General features: G+C 43.4%; 20 non-coding genes and 6 pseudogenes across 20 annotated transcripts; all 26 read left to right on the top strand.

The window, feature by feature from the left end:
- Positions 1 to 479: 479 nt before the first annotated feature.
- Positions 480 to 600, top strand: LOC142514665 (5S ribosomal RNA). Its single transcript, XR_012810549.1, has one exon. It is a non-coding gene; the product is annotated as a 5S ribosomal RNA (ribosomal RNA).
- Positions 601 to 1,283: 683 nt separating this feature from the next.
- Positions 1,284 to 1,402, top strand: LOC142515522 (5S ribosomal RNA). The gene has a single exon (XR_012811365.1). It is a non-coding gene; the product is annotated as a 5S ribosomal RNA (ribosomal RNA).
- A 684-nt stretch (positions 1,403 to 2,086) lies between these two features.
- Positions 2,087 to 2,207, top strand: LOC142516930 (5S ribosomal RNA). Its single transcript, XR_012812697.1, has one exon. It is a non-coding gene; the product is annotated as a 5S ribosomal RNA (ribosomal RNA).
- Positions 2,208 to 2,889: 682 nt separating this feature from the next.
- LOC142517311 (5S ribosomal RNA) lies at positions 2,890 to 3,007 on the top strand. Its single transcript, XR_012813064.1, has one exon. It is a non-coding gene; the product is annotated as a 5S ribosomal RNA (ribosomal RNA).
- A 683-nt stretch (positions 3,008 to 3,690) lies between these two features.
- LOC142517303 (5S ribosomal RNA) lies at positions 3,691 to 3,811 on the top strand. Its single transcript, XR_012813056.1, has one exon. It is a non-coding gene; the product is annotated as a 5S ribosomal RNA (ribosomal RNA).
- Positions 3,812 to 4,495: 684 nt separating this feature from the next.
- Positions 4,496 to 4,614, top strand: LOC142506407 (5S ribosomal RNA). The gene has a single exon (XR_012804701.1). It is a non-coding gene; the product is annotated as a 5S ribosomal RNA (ribosomal RNA).
- A 682-nt stretch (positions 4,615 to 5,296) lies between these two features.
- Positions 5,297 to 5,417, top strand: LOC142514436 (5S ribosomal RNA). The gene has a single exon (XR_012810329.1). It is a non-coding gene; the product is annotated as a 5S ribosomal RNA (ribosomal RNA).
- Positions 5,418 to 6,098: 681 nt separating this feature from the next.
- On the top strand, positions 6,099 to 6,217 carry LOC142517291 (5S ribosomal RNA). Its single transcript, XR_012813045.1, has one exon. It is a non-coding gene; the product is annotated as a 5S ribosomal RNA (ribosomal RNA).
- Positions 6,218 to 6,902: 685 nt separating this feature from the next.
- On the top strand, positions 6,903 to 7,020 carry LOC142511547 (5S ribosomal RNA; annotated as a pseudogene).
- A 569-nt stretch (positions 7,021 to 7,589) lies between these two features.
- LOC142508430 (5S ribosomal RNA) lies at positions 7,590 to 7,711 on the top strand. Its single transcript, XR_012806642.1, has one exon. It is a non-coding gene; the product is annotated as a 5S ribosomal RNA (ribosomal RNA).
- Positions 7,712 to 8,396: 685 nt separating this feature from the next.
- LOC142517526 (5S ribosomal RNA) lies at positions 8,397 to 8,515 on the top strand. The gene has a single exon (XR_012813268.1). It is a non-coding gene; the product is annotated as a 5S ribosomal RNA (ribosomal RNA).
- Positions 8,516 to 9,197: 682 nt separating this feature from the next.
- Positions 9,198 to 9,316, top strand: LOC142507802 (5S ribosomal RNA). The gene has a single exon (XR_012806047.1). It is a non-coding gene; the product is annotated as a 5S ribosomal RNA (ribosomal RNA).
- A 686-nt stretch (positions 9,317 to 10,002) lies between these two features.
- LOC142507768 (5S ribosomal RNA) lies at positions 10,003 to 10,120 on the top strand. The gene has a single exon (XR_012806015.1). It is a non-coding gene; the product is annotated as a 5S ribosomal RNA (ribosomal RNA).
- A 1,220-nt stretch (positions 10,121 to 11,340) lies between these two features.
- LOC142512318 (5S ribosomal RNA) lies at positions 11,341 to 11,471 on the top strand (annotated as a pseudogene).
- Positions 11,472 to 12,155: 684 nt separating this feature from the next.
- LOC142509388 (5S ribosomal RNA) lies at positions 12,156 to 12,274 on the top strand. Its single transcript, XR_012807564.1, has one exon. It is a non-coding gene; the product is annotated as a 5S ribosomal RNA (ribosomal RNA).
- Positions 12,275 to 12,954: 680 nt separating this feature from the next.
- Positions 12,955 to 13,073, top strand: LOC142511362 (5S ribosomal RNA; annotated as a pseudogene).
- Positions 13,074 to 13,753: 680 nt separating this feature from the next.
- Positions 13,754 to 13,872, top strand: LOC142509552 (5S ribosomal RNA). Its single transcript, XR_012807720.1, has one exon. It is a non-coding gene; the product is annotated as a 5S ribosomal RNA (ribosomal RNA).
- A 683-nt stretch (positions 13,873 to 14,555) lies between these two features.
- Positions 14,556 to 14,674, top strand: LOC142510172 (5S ribosomal RNA). The gene has a single exon (XR_012808299.1). It is a non-coding gene; the product is annotated as a 5S ribosomal RNA (ribosomal RNA).
- A 684-nt stretch (positions 14,675 to 15,358) lies between these two features.
- On the top strand, positions 15,359 to 15,477 carry LOC142516384 (5S ribosomal RNA). The gene has a single exon (XR_012812181.1). It is a non-coding gene; the product is annotated as a 5S ribosomal RNA (ribosomal RNA).
- Positions 15,478 to 16,160: 683 nt separating this feature from the next.
- On the top strand, positions 16,161 to 16,279 carry LOC142510099 (5S ribosomal RNA). The gene has a single exon (XR_012808231.1). It is a non-coding gene; the product is annotated as a 5S ribosomal RNA (ribosomal RNA).
- A 932-nt stretch (positions 16,280 to 17,211) lies between these two features.
- Positions 17,212 to 17,332, top strand: LOC142510730 (5S ribosomal RNA; annotated as a pseudogene).
- A 642-nt stretch (positions 17,333 to 17,974) lies between these two features.
- LOC142513632 (5S ribosomal RNA) lies at positions 17,975 to 18,093 on the top strand. Its single transcript, XR_012809569.1, has one exon. It is a non-coding gene; the product is annotated as a 5S ribosomal RNA (ribosomal RNA).
- A 678-nt stretch (positions 18,094 to 18,771) lies between these two features.
- LOC142510625 (5S ribosomal RNA) lies at positions 18,772 to 18,891 on the top strand (annotated as a pseudogene).
- A 683-nt stretch (positions 18,892 to 19,574) lies between these two features.
- Positions 19,575 to 19,691, top strand: LOC142509188 (5S ribosomal RNA). Its single transcript, XR_012807373.1, has one exon. It is a non-coding gene; the product is annotated as a 5S ribosomal RNA (ribosomal RNA).
- Positions 19,692 to 22,190: 2,499 nt separating this feature from the next.
- On the top strand, positions 22,191 to 22,308 carry LOC142511777 (5S ribosomal RNA; annotated as a pseudogene).
- Positions 22,309 to 22,982: 674 nt separating this feature from the next.
- LOC142516509 (5S ribosomal RNA) lies at positions 22,983 to 23,101 on the top strand. The gene has a single exon (XR_012812300.1). It is a non-coding gene; the product is annotated as a 5S ribosomal RNA (ribosomal RNA).
- Positions 23,102 to 23,753: the final 652 nt, after the last annotated feature.

The raw sequence follows: 23,753 nt of genomic DNA, 5'->3' as shown, positions 1-23,753 counted from the left end.
CGAGATTTTAGCCGAATTCCTTCTCTAAGACCCTTTAATTTGCGATTACCGCTTTTGTTCAACTTTCGTTTCCCTCCAAAATCCGCCTAGGAAGTTCGAAATTCGATTCAGTTGAATTTTATCGTATCCCAGGCATAATAATAGCTTTACATTCGTTATTTCCTCTTCTTATTTTTTTTCTATTTTATAGGAACATTTCGATTTTTGTTGTCGTTAGCCGGTTCTGTGCGGAAGGGTATGACGCAGATTACTCCGGAGACGGTGAACTCATTAAAAACTATTTTCGACTGTTTTACCATAATTACTAAACGTTCGCGACACGAGGTCTTCCCAGGAGGTCACCCATCCTAGCTCTGCCATTGCGCCAGAACGCTTAACTTCATGGTTATGATTGGGCGAGAGTAGTGCCGCGTGTTGTCCATCGCCGCCCGCTCCACACGTACTCGAGGGATATAAGAATAAACATCCCACTCAATGTCGGGTGCGATCATACCAGCACTAATGCACCGGATCCCATCAGAACTCCGAAGTTAAGCGTGCTTGGGCGAAAGCGCAGTACTAGGATGGGTGACCCCCTGGGAAGTCCTCGTGTTGCACCCTTTTTCGTGTTTTTCTATTTTTGATTACTTGTTGACAGACGATTTTCGGCTCAAATCATCTGAATCTCAATCGAGACCAGATAAGATATGTGAAATGAAAGTAGCTCGGGCACTGCCGGATTTGGACAAAATTGTAGGCTAATTTGATTGTAAACGGGCAAACGGACGAGACTTATTACTACGCAATGAGCTGATGAGATTTTAGCCGAATTCCTTATCTAAGACCCTGTAATTTGCGATTTACCGCTTCTGTTAAGCTTTCGTTTCCTCGAGAAATCCGCTTAGGAAGTTCGAAATTCGATTCCGGTTCCATTTTATCGTATCCCAAACATAATAATTGCTTTACATTCGTTATTTCCTTCTTCTTATTTTTTTTCTATTTTCTGGGAACATTTATCGATTTTTGTTGTCGTGAGCCGGTTCTGTACGGAAGGATATGACGCAGATTACTCTGGAGACGGTTAACTCATTAAAAACAATTATTTCGACTGTTTTATCCATAATTTACGTAAACGGTTGCGACACGAGGTCTTCCCAGGGAGGTCACCCATCATAGCTCTGCCATCGCAACAGAACGCTTAACTTCATGGTTCTGATTGGGCGAGAACAGTGCCGGGTGTTGTCCATCGCCGCTTGCTCCACCCGTACTCGAGGGATATAAGAATAAACATCCCATTCAATGACGGGTGCGATCATACAAGCACTAATGCACCGGATCCCATCAGAACTCCGAAGTTAAGTGAGCTTGGGCGAGAACAGTACTAGGATGGGTGACCCCCTGGGAAGTCCTCGTGTTGCACCCTTTTTCGTGTTTTTCTTTTTTTGATTACTTGTTGACAGACGATTTTCGGCTCAAATCATCTGAATCTCGATCGGGACCAGATAAGACATGTGAAATGAAAGTAGCTCGGGCACTGCCGGATTTGGACAAAATTGTAGGCTAATTTGATTGTAAACGGGCAAACGGACGAGACTCATTACTACGCAATGAGCTGCCGAGATTTTAGCCGAATTCCTTCTCTAAGACCATCTAATTTGCGATTTACCGCTTCTGTTAAGCTTTCGTTTTCTCGAGAAATCCGCTTAGGAAGTTCGAAATTCGATTCCGGTTCCATTTTATCGTATCCCAGGCATAATAATAGCTTTACATTCGTTATTTACTTCTTCTTATTTTTTTTTCTATTTTCTGGGAACATTTATCGATTTTTGTTGTCGTGAGCCGGTTCTGTGCGGAAGGGTATGACGCAAATTACTCCGGAGACGGTTAACTCATTAAAAACAATTATTTCGACTGTTTTATCCATAATTTACATAAACGGTCGCGATACGAGGTCTTCCAAGGGAGGTCACCCATCCTAGCTCTGCCATCGCGCCAGAACGCTTAACTTCATGGTTATGATTGGGCGAGAGCAGGGCCGCGTGTTGTCCATCGCCGCCCGCTCCACACGTACTCGAGGGATATAAGAATAAACATCCCACTCAATGTCGGGTGCGATCATACCAGCACTAATGCACCGGATCCCATCAGAACTCCGAAGTTAAGCGTGCTTGTGCGAAAGCGCAGTACTAGGATGGGTGACCCCCTGGGAAGTCCTCGTGTTGCACCCCTTTTCGTGTTTTTCTATTTTTGATTACTTGTTGACAGACGATTTTCGGCTCAAATCATCTGAATCTCGATCGGGACCAGATAAGACATGTTAAATGAAAGTAGCTCGGGCACTGCCAGATTTGAACAAAATTGTAGGCTAATTTGATTGTAAACGGGCAAACGGAGGAGACTCATTACTACGCATTGAGCTGACGAGATTTTATCCGAATTCCTTCTCTAAGACCCTCTAATTTGCGATTTACCGCTTCTGTTAAGCTTTCGTTTCCTCGAGAAATCCGCTTAGAAAGTTCGAAATTCGATTCCGGTTCCATTTTATCGTATCCTAAGCATAATAATAGCTTTACATTCGTTATTTCCTTCTTCTTATTTTTTTTCTATTTTCCGGGAACATTTATTCATTTTTGTTGTCGTGAGCCGGTTCTGTGTGGAAGGGTAAGACGCAGATTACTCCGGAGACGGTTAACTCATTAAAAACAATATTTCGACTGTTTTATCCATAATTTACGTAAACGGTCGCGACACGAGGTTTTCCCAGGGAGGTCACCCATCCTAGTTCTGCCATCGCGCCAGAACGCTTAACTTCATGGTTATGATTGGGCGAGAGTAGTGCCGCGTGTTGTCCATCGCCGCCCGCTCCACACGTAATCGAGGGATATAAGAATAAACATCCCACTCAATGTCGGGTGCGATCATACCAACACTAATGCATCGGATCCCATCAGAACTCCGAAGTTAAGGTGCTTGGGCGAGAGCAGTACTAGGATGGGTAACCTCCTGGGAAGTCCTCGTGTTGCACCCCTTTTCGTGTTTTTCTATATTTGATTACTTGTTGACATGCGATTTTCGGCTCAAATCATCTGAATCTCGATCGGGACCAGATAAGACATGTGAAATGAAAGTAGATCGGGCACTGCCGGATTTGGACAAAATTGTAGGCTAATTTGATTGTAAATGGGCAAACGGACGAGACTCATTACTACGCAATAAGCTGACGAGATTTTAGCCGAATTCCTTCTCTAAGACCCTCTAATTTGCGATTTACCGCTTTTGTTCAAATTTCGTTTCCTCGAGAAATCCGCCTAGGGAGTTCGAAATTCGATTCCGGTTCCATTTTATCGTATCCCAGGCATAATAATAGCTTTACATTCGTTATTTCCTTCTTCTTATTTTTTTTCTATTTTCTGGGAACATTTATCGATTTTTGTTGTCGTGAGCCGGTTCTGTGCGGAAGGGTATGACGCAGATTACTCCGGAGACGGTGAACTCATTAAAAACTATTATTTCGACTATTTTATCCATAATTTACGTAAACGGTCGCGACACGAGGTCTTCCCAGGGAGGTCACCCATCCTAACTCTGCCATCGCGCAGAAAAGCTTAACTTCATGGTTATGATTGGGCGAGAGCAGTGCCGCGTGTTGTCCATCGCCGCCCGCTCCACACGTCTTCGAGGGATATAAGAATAAACATCCAACTCAATGTCGGGTGCGATCATACCAGCACTAATGCACCGGATCCCATCAGAACTACGAAGTTAAGCGTGCTTGGGCGAAAGCGCAGTACTAGGATGGGTGACCCCCTGGGAAGTCCTCGTGTTGCACCCCTTTTCGTGTTTTTCTATTTTTGATTACTTGTTGACAGACGATTTTCGGCTCAAATCATCTGAATCTCGATCGAGACCACATAAGATATGTGAAATGAAAGTAGCTCGGGCACTGCCGGATTTGACAAAATTGTAGGCTAATTTGATTGTAAACGGGCAAACGGACGAGACTTATTACTACGCAATGAGCTGATGAGATTTTAGCCGAATTCCTTATCTAAGACCCTGTAATTTGCGATTTACCGCTTCTGTTAAGCTTTCGTTTCCTCGAGAAATCCGCTTAGGAAGTTCGAAATTCGATTCCGGTTCATTTTATCGTATCCCAAACATAATAATTGCTTTACATTCGTTATTTCCTTCTTCTTATTTTTTTTCTATTTTCTGGGAACATTTATCGATTTTTGTTGTCGTGAGCCGGTTCTGTGCGGAAGGGTATGACGCAGATTACTCTGGAGACGGTTAACTCATTAAAAACAATTATTTCGACTGTTTTATCCATAATTTACGTAAACGGTCGCGACACGAGGTCTTCCCAGGGAGGTCACCCATCCTAGCTCTGCCATCGCGCCAGAATGCTTAACTTCATGGTTATGATTGGGCGAGAGCAGTGCCGCGGTGTTGTCCATCGCCGCCCTGCTCCACCCGTACTCGAGGGATATAAGAATAACTATCCCACTCAATGATCGGGTGCGATCATACAGCACTAATGCACCGGATCCCATCAGAACTCCGAAGTTAAGCGTGCTTGGGCGAGAAGCAGTACTAGGATGGGTGACCCCCTGGGAAGTCCTCGTGTTGCACCCTTTTCGTGTTTTTCTTTTTTTGATTACTTGTTGACAGACGATTTTCGGCTCAAATCATCTGAATCTCGATCGGGACTAGATAAGACATGTGAAATGAAAGTAGCTCGGGCACTGCCGGATTGAGACAAAATTGTAGGCTAATTTGATTGTAAACGGGCAAACGGACGAGACTCATTACTACGCAATGAGCTGACGAGATTTTAGCCGAATTCTTTCTCTAAGACCCTCTAATTTGCGATTTACCGCTTCTGTTAAGCTTTCGTTTTCTCGAGAAATCCGCTTAGGAAGTTCGAAATTCGATTCCGGTTCCATTTTATCGTATCCGAGGCATAATAATAGCTTTACATTCGTTATTTCCTTCTTCTTATTTTTTTTCTATTTTCTGGGAACATTTATCGATTTTTGTTGTCGTGAGCCAGTTCTGTGCGGAAGGGTATGACGCAGATTACTCCGGAGATGGTTAACTCATTAAAAACAATTATTTCGACTGTTTTATCCATAATTTACGTAAACGGTCGCGATACGAGATCTTCCTAGGGAGGTCACCCATCCTAGCTCTGCCATCGCGCCAGAACGCTTAACTTCATGGTTATGATTGGGCGAGAGCAGTGCCGCGTGTTGTCCATCGCCGCCCGCTCCACACGTACTCGAGGGATATAAGAATAAACATCCCACTCAATGTCGGGTGCGATCATACCAGCACTAATGCACCGGATCCCATCAGAACTCCGAAGTTAAGCGTGCTTGGGCGAAAGCGCAGTACTAGGATGGGTGACCCCCTGGGAAGTCCTCGTGTTGCACCCCTTTTCGTGTTTTTCTATTTTTGATTACTTGTTGACAGACGATGTTCGGCTCAAATCATCTGAATCTCGATCGAGACCAGATAAGACATGTGAAATGAAAGTAGCTCGGGCACTGCCGGATTTGGACAAAATTGTAGGCTAATTTGATTGTAAACGGGCAAACGGACGAGACTCATTACTACGCAATAAGCTGGCGAGATTTTAGCCGAATTCCTTCTCAAAGACCCTCTAATTTGCGATTTTCCGCTTCTGTTAAGCTTCTGTTTCCTCGAGAAATCCGCTTAGGAAGTTCTAAATTCGATTCTTGTTCCATTTTATCGTATCTCAGACATAATAATAGCTTTATATTCGCTATTTTCTTCTTCTTATTTTTTTTCTATTTTCTGGGAACATTTAGCGATTTTTATTGTTGTGAGCCGGTTCTGTGCGGAAGGGTATGACGCAGATTACTCCGGAGACTGTTAACTCATTAAAACAATTATTTTGACTGTTTTAGCCATAATTTACGTAAACGGTCGCGACACGAGGACTTCCCAGGGAGGTCACCCATACTAACTCTGCCATCGGGCCAGAACGCTAACTTCATGGTTTTTATTGGGCGAGAGCAATGCCGCGTGTTGTCTATCGCCGCCCGCTCCACACGTACTCGAGGAATATAAGAATAAACATCCTACTCAATGTCGGGTGCGATCATACCAGCACTAATGCACCGGATCCCATCAGAACTCCGAAGTCAACCGTGCTTGGGCTAGAGCAGTACTAGGATGGGTGTCCCCCTGCGAAGTCCTCGTGTTGCACCTCTTTTCGTGTTAATCTATTTTTGATTACTTGTTGACAGACGATTTTCGGCTCAAATCATCTGAATCTCGATCGAGACCAGATAAGACATGTGAAATCAACGTAGCTCGGGCAGTGCCGGATTTGGACAAAATTATTTCCTAATTTGATTGTAAACGGGCAAACGAACGAGACACATTACTCCGCAATGAGATGGCGAGATTTTAGCCGAATTCCTTCTCTAAGACCCTTTAATTTGCGATTTTCCGATTCTGTTAAACTTCCGCTTCCTCGAGAAATCCTCTTAGAAAGTTTGAAATTCGATTCCTGTTCCATTTTATCCTATCTCAGGCATAATAATAGCTTTACATTCGATATTTTCTTCTTCTTATTTTTTTTTTCTATTTTCTGGGAACATTTAGCGATTTTTGTTGCCGTGAGCCGGTTCTGTGTGGAAGGGTATGACGCAGATTACTCCGGAGACAGTTAACTCATTAAAAACAATTATTTCTACTGTTTTAGCCATAATTTACGTAAACGGTCCCGACACGAGGAATTCCCATGGGAGGTCACCCATCCAAGCTCTGCCATCGCGCCATAACGCAAACTTCATGGTTCTGATTGGGCGAGTGCAGTGCCGCGTGTTGTCCCTCGCCGCCCGCTCCACACGTACTCAGGAGATATAAGAATAAACATTCCACTCAATGTCGGGTGCGATCATACCAGCAATAATGCACCGGATCCCATCATAACTCCGAAGTTAAGCGTGCTTGGGCAAGAGCAGTGCAAGGATGGGTGACCCCTGGGAAGTCCTCGTGTTGCTCCCCGTTTCGTTATTTTCGTGTTGGACAAAATTGTAGCCTAATTTGATTGTAAACGGGCAACGAACGAGGCTCATTGCGGATCGAGATTTTAGCCGAATTTCTTCTCTGAAGCCCTCTAATTTACGATTTTCCTCTTCATTTAAGCTTCCGTTTCATCGAGAAATCCGCTTAGGAAGTTCGAAATTCGATTCCTGTTCCATTTTCTCGTATCTCATGCATAATAATAGCTTTACATTCGCTGTTTTCCTTCTTCTTATTTTTTTTCTATTTTCTGGGAACATTTAGCGATTTTTGTTGCCGTGAGCTGGTTCTGTGCGGAAGGGTATGTCGCAGATTACTCCGGAGACGGTTAACTCATTAAAAACAATTATTTCGACTGTTTTAGCCATAATTTACGTATACGATCGCGACACGAGGACTTCCCAGGAAGGTCACCCATCCTAGCTTTGCCATCGCGTCAGAACGCTTAACTTCATGGTTCTGATTGGGCGAGAGCAGTGCCGCGTGTTGTCCATCGTCGCACGCTCCACACGTACTCGAAAGATATAAGAATAAAAATCGCACTCTATGTCTGGTGCGATCATACCAGCACTAATGCACCGGATCCCATCAGAACTTCAACGTTAAGCGTGCTTGGGCGAGAGCAGTACTAGTAGGATGGGTGACCCCCTGGGAAGTCCTCGTGTTGCACCCCTTTTCGTGTTTTTCTATTTTGATTACTTGTTGACAGACGATTTTCTGCTCAAATCATCTGAATCTCGATCGGGACCAGATAGGACATGTGAAATCAACGTAGCTCGGGCACTGCCGGATTTGGACAAAACTGTAGGCTAATTTGATTGTAAACGGGCAAAAAAATGAGACTCATTGCTCCGCAATGAGCTGACGAGATTTTAGCCGAATTCCTTCTCTAAGACCCTCTAATTTGCGATTTTCCGCTTCTGTTAAGCTTCCGTTTCCTCAAGAAATCCGCTTAGAAAATTCGAAATTCGATTCCGGTTCAATTTTATCGTATCCCAGGCATAATAATAGCTTTACATTCGCTATTTTCTTCTTCTTATTTTTTTTTCTATTTTTTGGGAACATTTAGCGATTTTTGTTGTCGTGAGCCGGTTCCGTGCGGAAAAGGATATGACGCAGATTACTCCGGAGACGTTTAACTCATTAAAAACAATTATTTCGATTGTTTTAGCTATAATTTACGTAAACGGTCGCTACACGAGGACTTCCCAGGGAGGTCACCCGTCCTAGCTCTGCTATCGCGCTAGAACGCTTAATTTCATGGTTCTGATTGGGCGAGAGCAGTGCCGCGTGTTGTCCATCGTCGCCCGCTTCACACGTACTCGAGAGATATAAGAATAAAAATCGCACTCAATGTCTGGTGCGATCATACCAGCACTAATGCACCGGATCCCATCAGAACTCTGAATTTAAGCGTGCTTTGGCGAGAGCAGTACTAGGATGGGTGACCCCCTGGGAAGTCCTCGTGTTGCACCCATTTTCGTGTTTTTCTATTTTTGATTTCTTGTTGACAAACGATTTTCGGCTCAAATCATCTGAATCTTGATCGGGACTAAATAAGACATGTGAAATCAACGTAGCTCGGGCACTGTCGGATTTCGACAAAATTGTAGGCTAATTTGATTGTAAACTGGAAAACGAACGAGACTCATTACTCCGCAATGTGCTGGCGAGATTTAGCCGAATTCTTTGTCTAAGACCCACTAATTTGCGATTTTCTGCTTCTGTTATGCTTCCGTTTACTCGAGAAATCCGCTTAGGAAGTTCGAAATTCGATTCCTGTTCCATTTTATCGTATCTCAAGCATAATAATAGCTTTACATTCGATATTTTCTTCTTTTTATTTTTTTTTCTATTTTCTGGAACATTTAGCGATTTTTGTTGCCGTGAGCCGGTTCTGTGCGGAAGGGTATGACGCAGATTACTCCGGAGACGGTTAACTCTTTAAAAACAATTATTTCGACTGTTTTAGCTATGATTTACATAAACGGTCGCGACACGAGAACTTCCCAAGGAGGTCACCCATCCTAGCTCTGCCATCGCGCCAGAACGCTTAAATTCATGGTTCTGATTGGGCGAGATCAGTGCCGCGTGTTGTCCATCGTCGCCCGCTCCACTCGTACTCGAGAGATATAAGAATAAAACTCCCACTCAATGTCGGGTGCGATCATACCAACACTAATGCACCGGATCCCATTAGAACTCCAAAGTTAAGCGTGCTTGGGCGAGAGCAGTACTAGGATGGGTGACCCCCTGCTAAGTCCTCGTGATGCACCCCTTTTCTTGTTTTTCTATTTTTGATTACTTGTTGACAGACGATATTCGGCTCAAATCATCTGAATCTCGATCGAAACCATATAAGACATGTGAAATCAACGTAGCTCGGGCCCTACCGGATTTGGACAAAATTGTAGCCTAGTTTGATTGTAAACGGGCAAACGAACGAGACTCATTACTCCGCAATGAGCTGGCGAGATTTTAGCCGAATTCCTTCTCTAAGACCCTCTAATTTGCGATTTTCCGCTTCTGTTAAGCTTTCGTTTCATCGAGAAATCCTCTTAGGAAGTTCGAAATTCGATTCCTGTTCCATTTAATCGTATCTTAGGCATAATAATAGCTTTACATTCGCTATTTTCTTTCTTTTTATTTTTTTTTTCTATTTTCTGGGAACATTTAGCGATTTATATTGCCGTGAGCCGGTTCTGTGCGGAAGGGTGTGACAAAGATTACTTTGGAGATGGTTAACTCATTAAAAACAATTATTTCGACAGTTTTAGCCCTAATTTACGTAAACGGTGGCGACACGAGGACTTCCCAGGAAGGTGACCCATCCTAGCTCTGCCATCGCGCCAGAACGCTTAACTTCATGGTTCTTATTGAGCGAGAGCAGTGCCGCGTGTTGTCCATCGTCGCCCGCTCCACACGTACTCGAGAGATATAAGAATAAACTTCCCACTCAATATCGGGTGCGAGCATACCAGCACTAATGCACCGGATCCCATCAGAACTCCGAAGTTAAGCATGCTTGGGCAAGAGTAGTACTAGGATGTCTGACCCCTGGGAAGTCCTCGTGTTGCACCCCTTTTCGTGTTTTTCTATTTTTGATTAATTGTTGACAGCCGATTTTCGGCTCAAATCATCTGAATCTCGATCGGGACCAAATAAGACATGTGAAATCAACGTAGCTCGGGCACTGCCGGATTTGGACAAAATTGTAGGCTAATTTGATTGTAAACGAGCAAACGACCGAGAATCATTACTCCGAAATGAGCTGGCGAGATTTTAGGAGAATTCCATCTCTAAGACCTCTAATTTGCGACTTTCCGCTTCTGTAAAGCTTCCGTTTCCTCGAGAAATCTGCTTAGGAAGTTCGAAATTCGTTTCCTGTTCCATTTTATCGTATCTCAGGCATAATAATAGCTTTACATTCGCTATTTTCTTCTTCTTATTTTTTTTCTATTTTCTGGGAACATTTAGCGATTTTTGTTGCTGTGAGCCGGTTCTGTGTGGAAGGGTATGACGCAGATTACTCCGGAGACGGTTAACTCATTAAAACAATTATTTCGACTGTTTTAGCCATAATTTACGTAAACGGTCGGGACACAATGACTTCCCAGGAAGGTCACCCATCCTAGCTCGGCCATCGCGCCAGAACGCTTAACTTCATAGTTCTGATTGGGCGAGTGCAGTGCCGCGTGTTGTCCATCGTCGCCCGCTCCACACGTACTAGAGAGATATAAGAATAAACATCTCACTCAATGTTGGGTGCGATCATACCTGCACTAATGCACCGGATCCAATCAGAACTCCGAAGTTAAGCGTGCTTGGGCAAGAGCAGTACTAGGATGGGTAAACAAGCAAATGACTGAGACTAATGCTACGCAATGAGCTGGCGAGATTTTAGCCGAATTCCTTCTCTAAGACCCTCTAATTTGCGATTTTCCGCTTCTGTTAATAGCTTTACATTCGCTATTTTCTTCTTCTTATTTTTTTTATAATTTTAAGAACATTTAGCGATTTTTGTTGTCGTGAGCCGGTTCTGTGCGGAAAAGAGTATGACGCAGATTACTCCGAGTCGGTTAACTCATTAAAAACAATTATTTCGACTGCTTTAGCTATAAATTACGTAAACGGTCGCGACACGAGGACTTCCCATGGAGGTCACCCATCCTAGCTCTGCCATCGCGCCAGAACGCTTAACTTCATGGTTCTGATTTGGCGAGAGCAGTGTCGCGTGTTGTTAATCGTCGCCCGCTTCACACGTACTCGAGAGATATAAGAATAAAAATCCCACTCAATTTCGGGTGCGATCATACCTGCAATAATGCACCGGATCCCATCAGAACTCCGAAGTTAAGCGTGCTTGGGCGAGAGCAGTACTAGGAGCAGTACTAGGATGGGTGACCCCCTGTGAAGTCCACTTGTTGTATCCCTTTTCGTGTTTTTCTATTTTTGATTAATTGTTGACATACGATTTTCGGCTCAAATCATCTGAATCTCGATCGGGACCAGATAAGACATGTGAAATCAACTTATCTCGGGCACTGCCGGATTTTGACAAAATTGTAGCCGAATTTGATTGTAAATGGACAAACGAATGAGACTCATTACTCTGCAATGAGCTCGCGAGATTTTAGCCGAATTCCTTCTCTAAGACTCTCTAATTTGCGATTTTTCGCTTCTTTTAAGCTTCCGTTTCCTCAAGAAATCCGCTTAGGAAGTTCGAAATTAGATTCCTGTTCCATTTTATTGTATCTCAGTTATAATTACAGCTTAACATTCGCTATTTTCTTCTTCTTATTTTTTTTTCTATTTTCTCGGAACATTTAGCGATTTTTGTTGCCGTGAGCCGATTCTGTGCGGAAGGGTATGACGCAGATTACTCCGGAGACGGTTAACTCATTAAAAACAATTATTTCGACTGTTTTAGCCATAATTTACGTAAATGGTCGTGACACGAGGACTTCCCAGAAAGGTCACCCATTCTAGCTCTACCATCGCGCTAAAACGCTTAACTTCATGGTTCTGATTGGGCGAGAGCAGTGCCGCGTGTTGTCCATCGTCGCCCACTCCACACGTATTCGAGAGATATAAGAATAAAAATCCCACTCAATGTCGGGTGCGATCATACCAGCACTAATGCATCGGATCCCATCAGAACTCCGAAGTTAAGCGTGCTTGGGCGAGAGCAGTACTAGGATGGCTGACCCCCTGGTAAGTCTTCATGATGCACCCCTTTTCGTGTTTTTCTATTTCTGATTACTTGTGTATAGACGATTTTCGGATCAAATCCTCTGAATCTCGATCGTGACCAGATAAGACATGTGAAATCAACGTAGCTCGGGCACTACCGGATTTGGACAAAATTGTAGCCTAGTTTGATTGTAAACGGGAAAACGAACGAGACTCATTACTCCGCAATGAGCTGGCGAGATTTTAGCCGAATTCCTTCTCTAAGACACTCTAATTTGCGATTTTCCGCTTCTGTTAAGCTTCCGTTTCATCGAGAAATCCGCTTAGGAAGTTCGAAATTCGATTCCTGTTCCATTTTATCATATCTTAAGCATTATAATAGCTTTACATTCGCTTTTTTCTTCTACTTATTTTTTTCTATTTTCTTGGAACATTTAGCGATTTATATTGCCGTGAGCCGGTTTTGTGCGGAAGGGTGTGACGCAGATTACTCCGGAGATGGTTAACTCATTAAAAACAATTATTTCGACTGTTTTACGCATAATTTACGTAAACGGTCGCGACACAAGGACTTCCAGAAAGGTCACCCATCCTAGCTCGGCCATCGCGCCAGAACGCTTAACTTCATGGTTTTGATTTGGCGAGAGCAGTGCCGCGTGTTGTCCATCGTCTCCCGCTCCACACGTACTCGAAAGATATAAGATTAAAAATCCACTCAATGTCGGGTGCGATCATACTAGCACTAATGCACCGGATCCCATCAGAACTTCGAATGTAAGCGTACTTGGGCGAGAGCAGTACTAGGATGGGTGACCCCGTGGGAAGTCATCGTATTGTTCCCCTTTTCGTGTTTTTCTATTTTTGATTACTTGTTGACAGGCGATTTTCGGCTCAAATCATCTAAATCTCGATCGGGACCAGATAAGACATGTGAAATCAACGTAGCTCGGGCACTGTCGGATTTGGACAAATTGTAGGCTAATTTGATTGTAAACGGGCAAACGAACGAGACTCATTACTCCGCAATGAGATGGAGGATTTTAGCCGAATTCCTTCTCTAAGACCCTCTAATTTGCGATTTTCCGCTTCTGTTAAGCTTCCGTTTCCTCGAGAATCCACTTAGGAAGTCCAAAATTCGATTCCGGTTCCATTTATCGTATCCCAGGCATAATAATAGCTTTACATTTGCTATTTTCTTATTCTTATTTTTTTTTCTATTTTCTAGGAACATTTAGCGATTTTTGTTGTCGTGAGCCGGTTCTGTAGTGAAGGGTATGACGCAGATTACTCCGGAGAAGGTTAACTCATTAAAAACAATTATTTCGACTGTTTTAGCCATAATTTACGTAAACGGTCGCGACAAGAGGACTACCCAGGGAGGTCACCCATCCTAGCTCTGCCATCGCGCCAGAACGCTTAACTTCATGGTTCTGATTGGGCGAGAGCAGTGCCGCGTGTTGTCCATCGCCGCCCGCTCCACACATACTCGAGGGATATAAAAATAAACATCCCACTCAATGTCAGGTGCGATCATACCAGGATTAATGCACCGGATCCCCTCAGAACTCCGAAGTTAAGCGTTCTTGGACGAGAGCTATACTAGGATGGGTGACCCCTTGGGAATTCCTCGTGTTGTATCCCTTTTCTTGTTTTTCTATTTTTAATTAGTTGTTGACAGACGATTTTCGGCTCAAATCATTTGAATTTCGATCGTGACCAGATAAGACATGTGAAATCAAAGTAGCTCAGGCACTGCCGGATTTGAACAAAATTGTAGCCTAATTTGATTGTAAACGGGCAAACGAACGAGACTCATTACTTCGCAATGAGCTGGCGAGATTTTAGCCGAATTCCTTCTCTAAGACCCTCTAATTTGCGATTTTCCGCTTCTGTTAAGCTTCCGTCTCCTCGAGAAATCCGCTTAGGAAGTCCAAAATTTGATTCCGGTTCCATTTTATCGTATCCCAGGCATAATAATAACTTTACATTCGCTATTTTCTTATTCTTATTTTTTTTCTATTTTCTAGGAACATTTAGCGATTTTTGTTGTCGTGAGCCGGTTCTGTGCGGAAGGGTATGATGCAGATTACTCCGGAGATGGTTAACTCATTAAAAACAATTATTTCGACTGTTTTAGCCATAATTTACGTAAACGGTCGCGACAGGAGGACTTCCTAGGGAGGTCACCCATCCTAGCTCTGCCATCGCGCCAGAACGCTTAACTTCATGGTTCTGATTGGGCGAGAGCAGTGCCGCGTGTTGTCCATCGCCGCCCGCTCCACACATACTCGAGGGATATAAGAATAAACATCCCACTCAATGTCAGGTGCGATCATACCAGCATTAATGCACCGGATCCCCTCAGAACTCCGAAGTTAAGCGTGCTTGGACGAGAGCTGTACTAGGCTGTGTGACCTCTTGGGATTTCCTCGTGTTGCACCCCTTTTTGTGTTTTTCTATTTTTGATTAAATGTTGACAGACGATTTTCGGCTCAAATCATCTGAATCTCGATCGGGACCAAATAAGACATGTAAAATCAAAGTAGCTCAGGCACTGCCGGATTTGGACAAAATTGTAGCCTAATTTGATTGTAAACGGGAAAACGAACGAGACTCATTACTCCGCAATGAGCTGGCGAGATTTTAGCCGAATTCCTTCTCTAAGACCCTCTAATTTGCGATTTTCCGCTTCTGTTAAGCTTCTGTTTCTCGAGAAATCCGCTTAGGAAGTCCGAAATTCGATTCAGGTTCCATTTTATCGCATCACAGGCATAATAATAGCTTTACATTCGCTATTTTCTTATTCTTATTTTTTTTTTTTATTTTTTGGGAGCATTTAGCGATTTTTGTTGTCGTGAGCCGGTTCTGCGCGGAAGGGTATGACGCCGATTACTCCGGAGATGGTTAACTCATTTGAAACAATTATTTCGGCTGTTTTAGCCATAATTTACGTAAACCGTCTAGACACGAGGACTTCCTAGGGAGGTCACCCATCCTATCTCTGCCATCGCGCCAGAATGATTAACTTCATGGTTCTGATTGGGATAGAGTAGTGCCGCGTGTTGTCAATCGCCGCCTGCTCCAAACGTACACGAGGGATAAAAGAATAAACATCCCACTCAAGGTCGGGTGCGATCATACCAGCACTAATGCACCGGATCCCATCAGAACTCCGAAGTTAAGTGTGCTTGGGCGAGTGCAGTACCAGGATGGGTGAGCCCCTTGGAATTCCTCGTGTTGCACCTCTTTTCGTGTTTTTCTATTTTTGATTAATTGTTGACAGACGATTTTTGGCTCAAATCATCTGAATCTCGATCAGGACCAGATAAGACATGTGAAATCAACTTATCTCGGGCACTGCCGGATTTTGACAAAATTGTAGCCGAATTTGATTGTAAACGGACAAACGAATGAGACTCATTACTCTGCAATGAGCTGGCGAGATTTTAGCCGAATTCCTTCTCTAAGACCCTCTAATTTGCGATTTTCCGCTTCTGTTAAGCTTCTGTTTCCTCGAGAAATACGCTTAGGAAGTTCGAAATTCGATTCCGGTTCCATTTTATCGTATCCCAGGCATAATAATAGCTTTACATTCGCTATTTTCTTCTTCTTATTTTTTTCTATTTTTTGGTAACATTTAGCAATTTTTTTTGTCGTGAGCCGGTTCTGTGTTGAATGGTATGACGCAGATTACTCCGGAGACGGTTAACTCATTAAAAAAAATTATTTTCGACTGTTTTATCCATAATTTACGTAAACGGTCGTGACACGAGGACTTCCCAGGGAGGTCACCCAACCTAGCTCGGCCATCGCGCCAAAACGCTTAACTTCATAGTTTTGATTGGGCGAGAGCAGTGCCGCGTGTTGTCCATCGCCACCCGCTCCACACGTACTCGAGGGATATAAGAATAAACATCCCACTCAATGTCGGGTGCGATCTTACCAGCACTAATGCACCGGATCCCATCAGAACTCCGAAGTTATATGTGCTTGGGCGAGAGCAGTACTAGGATGAGTGACCCCCTGGGCTGTCCTCGTGTTGCACCCCTTTTCTTGTTTTTCTATTTTTGATTACTTGTTAACAGACGATTTTCGGCTCAAATAATCTAAATCTCGATCGGGACCAGATAAGACATGTGAAATCAACGTAGCTCGGGCGCTGCCGAATTTCGACAAAATTGTATCCTAATTTGATTGTAAACGGGCAAACGAACGAGACTCATTACATCGCAATGAGCTGGCGAGATTTTAGCCAAATTACTTCTCTAAGACCCTCAAATTTGCGATTTTCCGATTCTTTTAAGCTTCCGTTTCCTCGAGAAATCCGCTTAGGAAGTCCAAAATTCGATTACGGCTCCATTTTATCGTATCCAAGGCATAATAATAGCTTTACATTCGCTATTTTCTTATTCTTATTTTTTTTCTATTTTCTGGGAACATTTAACGATTTTTGTTGTCGTGAGCCGGTTCTGGGCTAATTTTATTGTAAATGGGCAAAACAACGAGACCCATTGCTCCGCAATGAGCTGGCGAAATTTTACGCTTCTGTTAAGCTTTCGTTTTCTCGAGAAATCCGCTTAGGAAGTTCGAAATTCGATTCCGGTTCCATTTTATCGTATACGAGGCATAATTATAGCTTTACATTCGCTATTTTATTCTTCTTAATTTTTTCTATTTTTTTTGGAACATTTATCGATTTTTGTAGTAGTGAGCTGGTTCTGTGCGGAAGAGTATGAAGCAGATTACTCCGGAGACGGTTAACTCATTAAAAACAATAATTTCGACTGTTTTATCCATAATTTACGTAAACGGTCGCGACACGAGGACTTCCCATGGAGGTCACCCATCCTAGCTCTGCCATCTCGCCGGAACGCTTAACTTCATGGTTCTGATTTGGCGAGAGTAGTGCCGCGTGTTGTCCATCGCCGCTCGCGCCACACGTACTCGTGGGATATAAAAATAAACAACCCACTCAATGTCGGTTGCGATCATACCAGTACTAATACACTGGATCCAATCAGAACTCCGAAGTTAAGCGTGCTTGGGTGAGAGCAGTACTAGGATGGGTTTCCCCCACTGGGAAGTCCTCGTGTTGCACCCCTTTTCGTGTTTTTCTATTTTTGATTTCTTGTTGACAGACGATTTTCGGCTCAAATCATCTGAATCACGATCGGGACCAGAAAATACATGTGAAATCACCGTAACTCGGGCACTACCGGATTTGGACAAAATAGTAGCCTAGTTTGATTGTAAACAGGCAAACGAACGAGACTCATTACTCCGCAATGAGCTGGAGAGATTTTAGCCCAATTCCTTCTCTAAGACCCTCTAATTTGGGATTTTCCGCTTCTGTTGAGCTTCTGTTTCCTCGAGAAATCCGCTTAGGAAGTCCGAAATTCGATTTCGTTCCATTTTATCATATCCCAGGCATAATAATAGTTTTACATTCGCTATTTTCTTCTTCTTATTTTTTTTTTATTTTCTGGGAACATTAAGCGATTTTTGTTGTCGTTATCCGGTTCTGTGCGGAAGGGTATGACGCAGATTACTCCGGAGACGGTTAACTCATTAAAAACAATAATTAAAAACAATTATTTACGTAATGGGTCGCGACACGAGGACTTCCCAGGGAGGTCACCCATCCTAGCTCTGGCATCGCGCCAGAACGCTTAACTTCATGGTTCTAATTCGGCGAGATCAGTGCCGCGTGTTGTCCATCGCCGCCCGCTTTACAAGTAATGTCGGGTGCGATCATACCAGCACTAATGCACCGGATCCTATCAGAACTCCGAAGTTAAGCGTGCTTGGGCGAGAGCAGTACTAGGATGGTTGACCCCCTGGGAAGAACTCGTGTTGCACCCCTTTTCGTATTTTTCTATTTTTAATTACTTGTTGAAAGACGATTTTCGGCTCAAATCATCTGAATTTCGATCAGGACAAGATAAGACATGTGAAATCAACATAGCTCGGGCACTGCCGGATTTGGAAAAAATTGTAGCCTAATTTGATTGTAAACGGGCAAATGAACGAGACTCATTACTTCGCAATGAGCTGGCGAGATTTTAGCCGAATTCCTTCTCTAAGACCCTCTAATTTGCGATTTTCCGCTTTGGTTAAGCTTTCGTTTCCTCGATAAATCCGCTTAGGAAGTTCGAAACTCGATTTCGATTCCATTTTATCGTATCCCAGGCATATTAATAGTTTTACATTCGCTATTTTATTCTTCTTTTTTTTTATTTCTGGAAACATTTAGCGATTTTTGTTGTCGTTAGCCTATTCTGTTTGGAAGGGTATGACACAGATTACTCCGGAGATGGTTAACTCATTAAAAACAATTATTTCGACAGTTTTAGCCATAATTTACGTAAAGGGTCGAGACACGAGGACTTCCCAGGGAGGTCACCCATCCTCGCTCTTCTATCGCGCCAGAACGCTTAACTTCATGGTTCTGATTAGGCGAGACCAGTGCCGCGTGTTGTCCATCGCAGCCCGCTCCACACGTACTCGAGGGATATAAGAATAAACATCCCACTCAATGTCGGGTGCGATCATACCAGCACTAATGCACCCGGATCCCATCAGAACTCTGAAGTTAAGCTTGCTTGGGTGAGACCAGTACTTGGATGGGTGACCGCCTAAAAAGTCCTTGTGTTGCATCCCTTTTCGCGTTTTTCTATTTTTGATTACTTGTTGACAGACGATTTTCGGCATAAATCATCTGAATCTCGATCGGGACAAGATAAGACATGTGAAATCAACGTAGCTCGGGCACTACCGGATTGGACAAAATTGCAGCCTAATTAGATTGTAAACGGGCAAACGAACGAGACTCATTACTCCGCAATGAGCCTGCGAGATTTTAGCCGAATTCCTTCTCTAAGACCTTCTAATTTGCGATTTTCCGGTTTAGTTAAGCTTTTGTTTTCTCGAGAAAATCCGCTTAGGAAGTCCTAAATTCGATTCCGGTTCCATTTTATCGTATCCCAGGCATAATAATAGCTTTACATTCGCTATTTTCTTCTTCTTATTTTTTTTTCTATTTTCTGGGAACATTTAGAGATTTTTGTTGTCGTGAGCCGGTTCTGTGCGGAATGGAATGACGGAGATTACTCCGGAGACGGTTAACTAATTAAAAACAATTATTTCGACTGTTTTAGCTATAATTTATGTAAACGGTCGCGAATGAGGACTTCCCAGGGAGGTCACTCATCCTAGCTCTGCCATCTCGCCAGAACGCTTAACTTCATGGTTCTGATTGGGCGAGAGCAGTGCCGCGTGTTGTCCATTGCCGCTCGCGCCACACGTACTCGAGGGATATAGGAATAAACACCCCACTCAATGTCGGTTGCGACCATACCAGTACTAATGCACTGGATCCAATCAGAACTCCGAAGTTAAGCGTGCTTGGGCTAGTAGTACTAGGATGGGTGACCACCTGGGAAGTCCTCGTGTTGGAACCCTTTTCGTGTTTTTCTATTTTTGATTACTTGTCACAGACGATTTTTGGCTCAAATCATCTGAATCACGATCGGGACCAGATAAGACATGTAAAATCAACGTAGCTCGGGCTCTGCCAGATTTGGACAAAATTGTAGCCTAATTAGATTGTAAACGGGCAAACGAACGAGACTCATTACTCCGCAATGAGTTGGCAAGATTTTAGCCGAATTCCTTCTCTAAGACCCTCTAATATGCGATTTTCCGCTTCTGTTAAGCTTCCGTTTCCTCGAGTAATCCGCTTAGGAAGTCCGAAATTCAATTCCGGTTCCATTTTATCTTATCCCAGGCATAATAATAACTTTAAATTCGCTATTTTTTTTTCCTATTTTTTTTTCTATTTTCTGGGAACATTTAGCGATTTTTGTTGTCGTGAGCCGGTTCTGTGCGGAAGGGTATGACGCAGATTACTCCGGAGACGGTTAACTCATTAAAAACAATTAGTTCGATTGTTTTATCCATAATTTACGTAAAAGGTCGCGACACGAGGACTTCCCAGGGAGGTCACCCATCCTAGCTCTACCATCGCGCCAGAACGCTTAACTTCATGGTTCTGATTGAGCGTGAGCAGTGCTATAATGATCATGGGCCATTAGGCTGAACCAACAAAGGCCTCGGCCCATACCCACGCACCACTACTTGTCATGGGTCGTTAGGATGGTCCAGCATGGGCCGATGCCTTTGTTGGTTCAGCCTAATGGCCCATGATCGTTACAAAAAAAGCGCTTTTTTTTGTAACGATCATGGGCCATTAGGCTGAACCAACAAAGGCCTCGGCCCATACCCACGCACCACTACAGTTCATGGGTCGTTAGGATAGTCCAGCATGGGCCTCGGCCCATGCCAATGCACCGTCACTCATAGAATATCTCACCCCTGGTAAGTGGTTTCTTTCGCCTTCCCCAACACTTGAACCCAGGACCTCCAGGCTTATGTACCTAGATTCCTAAGTGTTGATACCAGTTGAGAATTTAGTCTTTTTATATTATTTTAGCCCTTATGAACCACGACTCAACCCCCGTGAACCATTTTTCAATTTTCCCAAGTTTTAAAAACCCTAATGACTTAAAATCTTCGACCTAGAGCCATCTCTTGATTTTCACGAGTTACCCCCGAACCATGTTGATCCAAAACTTGACCAACATCCTAAAGTACGCTACTGGGCCCAAAGATCCCATGGAAAACAGCCCAAACCAAAAAACAAGCTCCATACTCCTCTACCATAAGATGGCCGAGAAATCCTTGTTGGACAAGGACTCTTGATTAAGCTTCCCTGCATCTACCAACGAACCCAGCCACTGAACCAACCTGTTGTGCACCCGCTAAGGACCCTAAGGACTCGACCTGACCCAGCCCAAGCCCCCTGGACCATGCCCACCAGCCTGCAACAAGCCCAGAACCCTGCACGCAATTCCCCTTGATTCTCCGGTGGGAGTCATAGCTTGCTAGGACTCCTTCCCAGCCCTTGAGCGCGAGTCCTAGCATGGCTAGGACTCTATCCCTAACTCACCCACGACCTTGGCTAACCCCTGGAACCAGCCAAGCATGCCCTAGCCCCTGCAACAATAAAACCTAACCCCTTTGCTCCATGACAGCAAGTTGCTGCACAGCTTGTGTTCTATTGCATGTGTGGTGTTAAGGTGATTATCTAGGACTCTAAATCCCGCGTAAAATCATGCCTAAACATAACCTATATCATGGCAGCCCGTATATACATGTAAACGACAAAAGTTTGAATCAAAATCATGCTTGGAATTTCATGGATTGCATAAAAACGAAAATAATTCAAAGTGTCACTTGTTTCCCAAAATTTTCATGCATAAAAATATAATATGATGTGATGATAGTTTGAAGGGAAGAATAGGTGTGCCTATGCGTAATTTACGCACGAAAAACCGTTGACGATGACGAAGAACGGAGCAAGAACCTTGGCTAAGACTTTCCCTTGGCAATGCTCGAAAGTTTGCCTCGATTTTTAAGCATGTGTGTGCCGTGTAATCTAGGTACTTTCAGAAGAGTGGCCGTGTCCTTTTGAAAGAATCGTAGGGTTATGGGAAAGGTTTACATATTATATACTTAATTAAACACTAACAAGGCTTTAGGCCTAATAAGCCCCTAATTAAGCCAATTAGTCTATATTATAATTAATTAAAATATTAGTAATGTTTTGGTAAAAATAGTTTGGGAATTAAATAGCCGGATTGCCAAAAAGTTCGTATTTTTTTATTGAAAAACCCACACGGATAAAATTTACGTTCCGGCATATAAAATAAACATGCAAGTATCGAAATTTAAGGGACCAAAATGCAATATTTCGAAAGATTTGGGACCTAAGGGCAATTTACGAACGTTTAAGGGCTGAATCAGAATTTTCGAAATAATATAAGGATTTATTTGTTGTCCATCGCCGCCCGCGCCACACGCCCTTGAGGGATATAAGAATAAACATCTCACTCAATTTCAGATGCGATCATACCAGCACTAATGCACCGGATACCATCAGAACTCCAAAGTTAAGTGGCTTGGGCCAGAGCAGTACTAGGATGGGTGACCCCCTGGGAAATCCTCGTGTTGCACCCCTTTTCGTGTTTTTCTATTTTTGATTACTTGTTGACAGACGATTTTCGGTTCAAATCATCTGAATTTCGATCGGGACCAGATAAGACATGTGAAATCAACGTAGCTCGGGCACTGCCGGATTTGGACAAAATTGTAGCCTAATTTGATTGTAAACGGGCAAACGAACGAGACTCATTTCTCCGCATTGATCTGGCGAGATTTTAGCCGAATTCCTTCTTTAAGACCCTCTAATTTGCGATTTTCCGCTTCTGTTAAGCTTCCGTTTCCTCGAGAAATCCGCTTAGGAAGTCCGAAATTCGATTCCATTCCATTTTATCGTATCCCAGGCATAATAATAGCTTTACATTCGCTATTTTCTTCTTCTTATTTTTTTTCTATTTTCTGGGAACATTTTTGTTGTCGTGAGCCGGTTCTGTGCGGAAGGGTATGACGCAGATTACTCCGGAGACGGTTAAATCATTAAAAATAATTATTTCAACTGTTTTTTCCAATATTTACATAAACGGTCGCGACACGAAGACTTCTCAGGGAGGTCACAAATCCTCCCTCTGCCATCGCGCCAGAACGCTTAACTTCATGGTTCTGATTGGGCGAGAGTAGTGCCGCTTGTTGTCCATCGCCGCCCGCTCCACACGTACTCGAGGTATATAATAATAAACATCCCAATCAATGTCGGGTGCGATCATACCAGCACTAATGCACCGGATCCCATAAGAACTCCGGAGTTAAACGTGCTTGGGCGAGAGCAGTACTATGATGGGTGAACCCCTGGGAAGTCCTCGTGTTGCACCTCTTTTCGTGTTAATCTATTTTTGATTACTTGTTGACAGACGATTTTCGGTTCAAATCTTCTGAATCTCGATCGACACCAGATAAGACATGTGAAATCAACGTAGCTCGGGCTCTGCCGGATTTGAACAAAATTGTAGGCTAATTTGATTGTAAACGGGCAAACGAACGAGACTCATTACTCCGCAATGAGCTAGCGAGATTTTAGCCGAATTCCTTCTTTAAAACCCTCTAATTTGCGATTTTCCGCTTCTGTTAAGCTTCCGTTTCCTCGAGAAATCTGTTTAGCAAGTTCTAAATTCGATTTCTGTTTCATTTTATCGTATTCCAGGCATAATAATAGCTTACATTCGTTATTTTCTTCATCTTATTTTTTTTTCAATTTTCTGGGAACATTTAGCGATTTTTGTTGTCGTGAGCCGGTTTTGTGCGGAAGGGTATGACGCAGATTACTCCGGAGATGGTTAACTCATTAAAAACAATTATTTCAACAGTTTTAGCGATAATTTATGTAAAAGATCACGACACGAGGACATTCCAGGGAGGTCACCCATCCTAGCTCTGCAATCGTGCCAGAACCCTTAACTTCATGGTTCTGTTGGGCGAGAGCAGTGCTGCGTGTTGTCCATCGCCGCCCGCTCCACTCGTACTCGAGG

The sequence above is a fragment of the Primulina tabacum genome, chromosome 10 (genome assembly GCF_025594145.1).
Source record: "Primulina tabacum isolate GXHZ01 chromosome 10, ASM2559414v2, whole genome shotgun sequence".
Taxonomy (NCBI): domain Eukaryota; kingdom Viridiplantae; phylum Streptophyta; class Magnoliopsida; order Lamiales; family Gesneriaceae; genus Primulina; species Primulina tabacum.
The sequence above is the reverse complement of the archived record's forward strand: the minus strand, read 5'-3'. Positions and strand labels throughout refer to the sequence as shown.